This window comes from Semicossyphus pulcher, unplaced genomic scaffold (genome assembly GCF_022749685.1).
Source record: "Semicossyphus pulcher isolate SPU_LCO1_2020_fin unplaced genomic scaffold, fSemPul1.0.p SCAF_13, whole genome shotgun sequence".
In the NCBI taxonomy this organism is placed as follows: domain Eukaryota; kingdom Metazoa; phylum Chordata; class Actinopteri; order Labriformes; family Labridae; genus Semicossyphus; species Semicossyphus pulcher.
In genome coordinates this window covers 17,549,249-17,558,319 of record NW_027211637.1, presented here as the reverse complement: position 1 = coordinate 17,558,319, position 9,071 = coordinate 17,549,249, and the positions used below count along the sequence as shown (strand labels likewise).

The following is a 9,071-nucleotide window of genomic DNA, read 5'->3' as shown; positions in this document are numbered from 1 at the left end:
TTCAGTCATCAGATTAGATTTGAGATTCTCTTTAAATACATTTTAATTAACCTCAATATGATCAACTACATACGATTAAGTGTAGCACAAACATCACTATTTTAACTTATGTGTGTCTCTCTTCCTGTGTTTCTTCATTCAGGTCAGTATGAGTGGAGGAGTCAATGTGAAGTCGGCCCCCCGGGCTCCTGCCTCGTCAGGAATCCCTCTCCCACACAGCCTGTTGCCCTCTTCCCCCAAAGCAGACACACGCCGCCGGGCTTCTGACCTGCCCAGGCCCTCCACACGGACCCCCAAACACACACCCACGCACACTCCCACTCACACACCCTCGCACTCTCCTTCACTTTGCCCGCGGAGCTCCAGCATCCCCGGGCCTTTCTCCAGGGACCAGACGAGAGACCCCGGCCTGAAGAGTCAGCTCTTCAAGCGGACTGGAGCTCTGCCCGCTCCCCAGGTGACACGCTCCGCCTACAGCAGCCCGTTAAACCAGCGCAGGGCGGCGCCGCCTCACTCCAAAGACACGCTGGATTTAGCAAAACCTTTGCCTCACATCCCCTCACAGCTTCCACATGATGGCAACATCAACAGAAACGCTTTCACCAATAAGAACCAAACGTGGGGGGCCAGCAACAGCAACCTGCGTCCCCCGCACAGGTTCAGAGGAGGAGACAACTCCAACAGTAAGGAAGAGCCTCCAGAGAACCAGCCAGCCAAGTCCACCATGGTGAACGACAGTAACCTCCGTCTGTCTCAAGCTCACACAAGCTTTGAGCACTTCATCAGAGGTCACTGTGACTCCACCAGCCAATCAGACGAGGAGATGGGCACCCCTGAGGACAACACTCCCGCCTCCTCTCCTGGCCCCCTGCCGCTGCCACCCATCACTTTCACCACGCCTGTGGTGTCGAAGGTGGCTGCCAATGTGCAGGATGACAGCCTGGACAAGGAGGCCGCGTCCACAGAGACACAAGCACCCAGAGTCAACATGGCTACTGTGGCTCCCTTCAGCTACAGGTAAGCCTGCACTCAAAAACACACACACACAACTGATATGAAAATTTACCAAGACGTCCATCATGATCCAAGTCTAATGTTACATCTCTTAGAGCTTTATGACACACACACTTTGACTTCCACTCTGAATATGAGAACCCCAGAGGGCTGCTGTGGCCATTTCAGCCGAATTCCTCTCTATCTCTTCCAGTAATACATGCGTGTGCAAGGATACACACACACACACACACACACGCACACACACACAGACTCGCTTGGTGTTTTCTGGAGCAGAGTTGATTGTTAAAGTGTCCTCTTGACCGCCTCTGGGCTGACTCAATATATTGTCCTCTCTCACACACACACACGTAGTCGCTCATGATGTGTGGGATGAAAACAAGAACAAAGTGAATCTAATTTTGTAAGTAAAGAAATGAAGTGTTTCTGTGTCTGATGTGTGCTGTTGAGTGCGGTGGTGGTTTAGTTAAATGAATCAATCTGTGACGAATGAATCAGTCAAACAGAAATGCTTTTCATTGATTGCATGATGCTCTGTACTTTTATAAGATAAAGAACTAGAAACAATTAAATTCTTAAGCTTTTGCTTTGATAAAGTTAAAATTCTTTGTGGTGGTTTGTGCGATATCGTTGATTTTCTATTTCTTCGATTTGCATTTGTGGAAATCAGTGTGACACACAATCTTCTGCCACACACAGCTGCCTGTGTGTTTGACTGTGAATCATTCTGAAATGATGACTGCGCTCTTTGTGATCTGTTTGCAGGGTGCAAGTGCTGGAGAGCGATTATTCGGTGGATTACCTGAGTGACTGCTCATCTGGATCCATAGAAGTCTGCTGTGATGACCTAACACCAGGTTAGAAACACACACAGTACAGTGTTACAAGGTTACAATTTCATTTAGCAGACGCTTTTGTCCAAAGCGACGTACATCTGAGCGTTACAACAACACAAGCAACGATCATCATCATCAATAGCATCAATATCATTAAGTGCAGAGGTGTTCATGAAAGAGCTGGGTCTTTAGCTTCTTCTTAAAGGTGAAAGGGACTCTGCGGACTGACCGAATGGAGTTGGTAACTCATTCCACCACCGGGTGACAACAGAGGAGAAGAGTCTAGTTAGTGACTTAGGGCCCTGTTGTGATGGGAGTACCAGGCGCCTTTCATTGGCACAGTGTAGTGGACGGGAAGGAGTGTAGACCTGGATGACGGAGTTCGGGTAGGTTTATGTTGCTGTTTTGTAAGCGAGCAACAGGGTTTTGAATTTGATGCGAGCGGCAGCTGGGAGCCAGTGGAGGGATATGAACAGTGGAGTGACGTGTGCTGTTCTGGGTCTATACCAGCAGTTGTGTTGCATGCTCTGAACACAATACAAAGACTATGAGTATTGGCCAGTATTGAATACCCCTTTGATACCAAGCCAGTAAAAAAAACATACATGTTATTGGTGGAAAAACGCTGATTGCTAACAATTTGCTAGCTTTGACAAACATACTGGCAAATACCAGATACTGCATTTTAGGCTGTATGGGAGGCCGAAACCAATACTGGTATTGGTACTGGTATCACTATCGCAACACGTCAAGCAGCCAAGAGCCTTTATTGAGGCAGATTTATACACGGCGCCAGGAAAGACATGCCAGCAGCCAAACTTTGGGTCTCTTTGTGGAACCTGAATAGACTCAGTGAAGACGAAGGGTCAATCATTCTCTGTCTAAATGTTTGTTTGTCTCGCTCCTACTCAGCATGAGTAGAACAGCCATTGCTGAATTCAGGTGGTATAAAAGTGTGTGTGTGTCGGCCTGAGGCTCTGCTGACTGCGGTGGTTCCTATAAGAAGAAGGGGAAAAGAGATGGGCTCAGGATGTTCATATAAAGGAAGACGACAGAGGTGATGTGGGGCAGTAATGGGATGAAATGGGGCACTTCTCAACGCGCTGCCTGCGTGAATTACATGCTCATTGATTTCAGCTTCATCCAAGAGCTGTCGAGAAGTTTGAGCTTTCTCTCCTCCCCTTTTCTTCCTTTCCAGTTTCATTGACCTAAAAAAGCCACAGTCCCAGCACGACCCCCCTCCTCCTCCCCGTCCCTTTGAGTAATGGTTCGCTCGGCACCCACAGCTCTAGTCATGCATTGTGGTGGTCAGCCTGAGTCGAAGGATGTGGACGAGCTTCAGAGATATGACTTTATCAGTGGGTTAGTGAATCATTCCTTTTGATGTGGTGTCAGTTGGATGGGAGGAGATCAACGGTGTAGCTTTGAACCGTTCAGTTCAGAGTTAGAGTGTATCAAACATTAATGGATAAAAATCTCTCCTAGCTTAAAGTCATCTGACAGAGTAGTGGACAGTTATTGAATTGGTTTAAAATGAAACAATGACTCAGGGTGTACAGTGCACATTTCCAGTTTTAAGGGCGTTAGAGGGTGTTCCCATCTGTACTGGATTAATCATAGCACTTTTTCTACACAAGCCATAATGACAGAGACAATGTATCAGGACACTGAACATCAACATGCAGAAGAGGTCAGATGATTTGCTAAGAAATGTTACTATTCTGTCCCTTAAAGTTAAGAAACTTTTTTATTTTAGCTTTTAAATTGTTTTAGTCGTAACAGTGTGTCATGGCAATGGTAATCTTTTAATGAACTTGGGTAAACTAATTGGTTTATGAGTACATGTAAACTAATGACATTTGTATCGGGCTGTTTGTTTATTGGAGCTCTTGCTGGCTTGTGAGTTGTGGGGGCCGTTAGAAGGCACGTGGTAGGGTAGGTGATATCTGTCTAGGGTTACCCCCAGTCTTGGATCCCATAGGCTATAGTCTGACAGCGATATAGCCTCTGGGCACGCCAAGGAACATGTCAGGGCATGTAGCCAGCGGTTAGCGATAAACGATTTCCTGTTTACAGGAAAAGAAACCATTTTTCATGTGATTTACTTTAATTAACCGGTCTTACCTTTTGCCGAAATTTCATCATCATGATTCAGATTTGTAAAAAGTAAAGATGAAGCTTTGCCAGGTCTGCCCTCAAAGGGGAGAAGAAAACTACTTTAAAATGCTCGTTTGTTGAACGGAGGTCGGATCGAAAATCTCTGATGCATTCGAGGAAGTCGGGAAATCTGAACACTGAATGGCTTTTGTGACACCGCGTCAGGGACTTCATCATCTGAAGTCTGGATGTCATTACCGCAGATTACGTTCCGCCTGCTTTTTCTCTCCACACGGACTGTTTTTCCTGCGTATGCCGCAGCCTACTGATACGTGATTGGTCAATATTACTCGGACTACAAGCGTAGTACAAACGAAAACCAGAACACTTGCCTTCCATGTCCCTGCCTACAGATTCGACATTTCTATGTAGAATCTGTAAATAGAGATTACCCCCTACCCTAACCTCCCATCTTCCTTGCTCTTTCTTCTCTCCTCTCTTCCCTCATAAAAAGAGCGTACAGCCCGGTCCAGCGGGGGTGAGTGCTAGCCTTGGACAGGGCACCTCACCATGGCTCTGCCTTCCCCATCCTCTTTCTAACACACCTCTCTCGACAAACTCTTCTCTCTATTTTTCTCTTTTGTGTTTAATTCAAGAACATTACTGTAGTATCGGCGTTGTCAGTACCTGGAGCTTGTATGACGGAGCCTGGGTCTGTTGAAATTGGCAAAGCCGCTTGGTATGTGGTGACCACTAAGGGACATGTGGTAGATAAATAAAAGTATTGGGATGAGGGCACAAAGGGACAAATATTAGCATGCTAATGTTGTAAATTAGGGTGGTAGAAATGATAAACATGCTACCTGCCAAACATGATCCTGAGTACTGTGATGCTTCCATGCTGCGTTTTGTTTGCTAAAGAGGCTGGTTGATCATCACACTTTCCCCCCCCCCTGTTGTTTTACATTGATTTAAGGGCTGTCTTTATCGTATTACTGCCTGTCAATCAGCTATGATTTCAGCATTTGGTTTCAGTTGACACAATGGCCAATTCTCTGTTTTTAATGTCATAACTTTAACCTGTAAAATTATACAGGCCAGACAAGGACACTGAAGCCACAAACAGAATTTAATCCCTCCTTTACAACACATGCAATACACAAACAATACTGATACCCTGCTTATAGGTTACTACTGAGAAATAAAAATGTAATTTAATCAAATATAAAATAGATTTAAGAAATGTATTTCAATTACAGTAACATGTTTTGGCTTTATTTGATCGCTACTATTTGCACAGCTGAGAAAGTACAGTCAAAGACAAAATCAGCTTTTCTGTGTAAGACTTTTAGTGTCTGTCAGCTCGGACATAAAGACCTGCAGACAGAGAGAATGATGATACAGAAAACAAGGCAGACATATAAAGTGGGCTTTTAAGGAAAGAGGGAATCTATTGATCTAAAATGGAGAAAAATATAATAAATTCCCTCCAAACACGCTGCAGCTGGTGGTGGACATTAGGTTAAAACAATGCTCTGGATACATCTCTGGGCAACACAGGGAAAATTAGTTTACCTAGTTTATAGAAAACATATCATATTCAATGATTATATTATATGTCAGAAACAGTTTCCTCGACTTTAACATTGTCTAGTCCATTGATCTGGCCTGTCTAGAACTAAAGTCACCAGACTGGAGCTGTTTGCAAATAAAACCTTTTAAGAGCTTTTTGGAGGTTTCTGCCAGCTGCTCGTGGAAAAGGGGGGGATGGGAGCTCATGGTGGACCAGCCCCAGTCTTTAAAGGCCTCTGGCTGTCTTGGTGCTGTGGTTGTGGCCTTGTAATTGGTCCCTAAAAGGCGTTAGAAACAGAACTGAAGTATCTTAGACTCCTCTGAAGCTGCGTTTACACGTGGGGTGGGCTGACACTGTAATAACTGTAATTTAGGGAGCGGAGGAAGGGAGGGAAACGGGGAGGAAGGCAGAGTTTGGAGGGAAGGAAGAGAGAAGGAGAGAGAGATGAAACGAGGGGAACTGATAAGGTCAGCGGGTTGATGGATGGAGGAAAGGAGGAAAGACAAAGAGCAAATGTGCAAGCAGTGATAAAAAGACGGATTGAAGTTTGGATAAATTAAAAAGGAGTGTTTCACAATTTAAACGTCTTCCTTGTGCTTAAATTCACTCAGGGAGCATCTGCAGTAACATAATCAGCTCTTACGTCTTCTACCCGAGACCCTAATGAAGACCCGAACATTTAATGTGACTGTAGTACCATGTGGTCTTTCAATTAGACCGCAGACCTCCTGACCTTGTCCCTCTCTGGAGAGGTGTACTCGAGCCTGCGCTCTTGTCTTTGCATGTGTGTGTATGTGTGCTGATGTGTGCGTGTGTGTGACAGTACACAGATGGTGTTTGAAAGATAAATGCAATGTGGGGACTGTGTATCATTTTTCATCTCCCAGTGAGGGCCTGATATTCCCCGCGGACACTCTCTGCTCTCTCTCCCACACACATACACACTTACTGTACAGGCACCTACAGACGCACAGGGGCTCATTATTTAAATCTGGTCTGAGAAACCCCCAAACAATTGTACTTTCCTTGTGCGGGATCGACACATTATTTTGCAATATATTAACAAAACATGATGTATTTCTTTGTGCGAGCCAAAAACTTTGTTCAGTGGCCATGAGCCAGCTTGTACTCTACACTGAATTGAGTTATGGCCCTTAACTTAATGTATTCTTAGCATAATATACAGCAGGATGCCAGTTTATTTAGTACACCGAGCTTTAGCTAATGCAGTCTCATACAACAGTCCTGCAATTACACCTAACTTACCAACATGAAGCTTATTACATTGTTATTACTCACTTAAACTACAACCGCCAAAATTAAGTATAATCTACTTCTCTCTGACATTTTCAAGACACACTTAGCATTATAAGCTTCATTAAAGTAAGGACATTTATGACTCAAAAGATACAATAGAATAAATGTTTTCTGGCCTTCTTGCCTACTTTGAGAGAGACAGGACAGTGGATAGTGTCAGAAGCCAGAGAGGAGAGAGTGGGGATGACACTCGACAAGGGGCCGAGGGTCGGAGTCGAACCCGTAACGTAGCCTCTTTATATGGGACGCGCGATCCAACTGCTGCACTCCATAAAATCTCTATATTAAATGTATACTCCACTCAGGTTGACACAAGACTATCAGTGTGAATTTAATTGGAGTGAGTTAACCCAACACTTAATGTACATACAGATTTTTAGTCACATTGTTCTTAGTATTGAATTGCAATGCAATAATTTACATTTGTTACATTTAATAATTAAGATTAGTCATAAGTATAACTTAATTTGGGGTCGGAGAATAAAGGCTTTATCACAGATTTAAAAAGACCCTCTATATTAGTTTATGATGATAACATCCATTACATGTACATTAGTGGATAACAACTTAACGTTATCATTGCTGTCATGCAGTCCTTTATTTATTCCTTTTTTCATGATATAGTGACCTTATGACTTGTGTAGCTTGATGTGCACCCATTTGTGATGTAATAAAAAATATGTATTTCTAAAGAAAAATAGTGATTCCAGTATGCTTGAGTGCACTTTTAGGATCAATAATCAATAAATGCCAATTATTAAGTTCAGGAAAGTTGTGACATGAAATATTCATACCCTCCCCTTCCTTTTTGAAACTGAATTCGACTTTGTTATTTCCATTCTAAGATTTAAAATGATGAGCACAACTCAGAATGGCAGAATTTCTAAAGCTTTTTAGCTCGAGTCAACTTTTCATAGCCAATGGAAATGGCCAAAAAAAAGCGGCCTACTTTTTATTTAACACTTTCACACACTGTATGTAACCAACAATTAGTGTAAAGTTGGAATAAACTGGATGTGCCTATTCACTGAAAAGTGCCAACATCCTTTTGGGGAGCCCTCATGTAGAGTACATTCTGACCTCCCCTCCCACTCCCCGTGCCATTCACTTTAAGAACAGTAGCCGTCAGCAAATCTTTTGTAATGAAAGTATGACAGCGACATCCCTTTAATGCCCCTGCACAGCCTGGTGAATAGCATTTTGATAACCCCCGCTGCATCAACTCTTAGAGAGTGCATAATCCTCTTTGGCCAATCTAATCAGAGAGACATATGCCGAGTTGGCGCTCGGACAGTGATGAGTGGTTTAGTAGCTTTGGGAAGATGATCAGACATAAGCGTGCGCTAGATTATGTCCTCGCTCATCACCAGTGAGTGGGGCAGTAATCACTATTAAGGGTTTAATGTCATCCCCTACACTATGTTTGACCCTAACTTTGACATGTCAAGAGTTCTGCAGACCAGTGTCGGGACAGTTGAAGGGATGGCCCAGTTTTTAATGTTGGGATTAGAGAGTAAAGACAACACACGAGTGAGGTTGAGTGAGTGTCTTTCCTCCTCTATCTGCCCTGGGACATTCCCCTCACGATGTCGGAGGCCTACATCAGTGTCTTTATTAGATGGAGGGAGAGATAGAGGAGATAAAGGGGGGAGGGTGAGCTGAAGAATGGGTGAATAAGTGCGCACACTCAAGATCCTTTCTGACCTCTGGGGTGACTCCCAACCAAGGGAGTCGAGTTATAGAGTTAGTCATGTGTGTAACCTCCCCTTGTCTCTGTGGGAAGACACACACACACACGCACAAAGGGATGAAGCCAATAAGACGTCTATCTGTCAAATTAATAACCCATGGAGGATGAAACACACACTCGAACATGACCACATGCTTGAAGGGGGATTTTTTAATTAAAAATAGAACTGTGTGTTTCACTGAAGTAACTGCAGAAGCACAATATGCAAGTAAACGCCCTCATACACTCATGATATCCGTCGCTGCTGTATGCACACCACGCTGTAACTAGGCAACCAGCCTCGGCAGCACAGCATTGTGGGATACCCCTGGGAAGTGTGCTGAGAATGTCAACACTGAATGGTGCGTTGGGGAGCGTCTACAAAGAGCAGTACCTTTTAAAAACACACAACTCATCGTTTTTTGAACATATTTCCTGGATGGTGTTTTCTCAGCTCTCAGCTGTGTGTGATTCACGATGAGTGTGCGACACCGGCCCCCGTGAG

General features: G+C 44.0%; 1 protein-coding gene across 1 annotated transcript in view; it reads left to right on the top strand.

Moving 5' to 3' along the window:
• The first annotated feature begins 1,821 nt into the window (after positions 1 to 1,821).
• nav1a (neuron navigator 1a) overlaps positions 1,822 to 9,071 on the top strand; it is a 75,112-nt gene continuing 67,862 nt past the window's right edge. The window contains exon 1 of the mRNA XM_069660555.1: positions 1,822 to 1,871. The gene's annotated coding sequence lies outside the window, so the exon portion shown is untranslated. The remainder of the gene's footprint in view (positions 1,872 to 9,071) is intronic.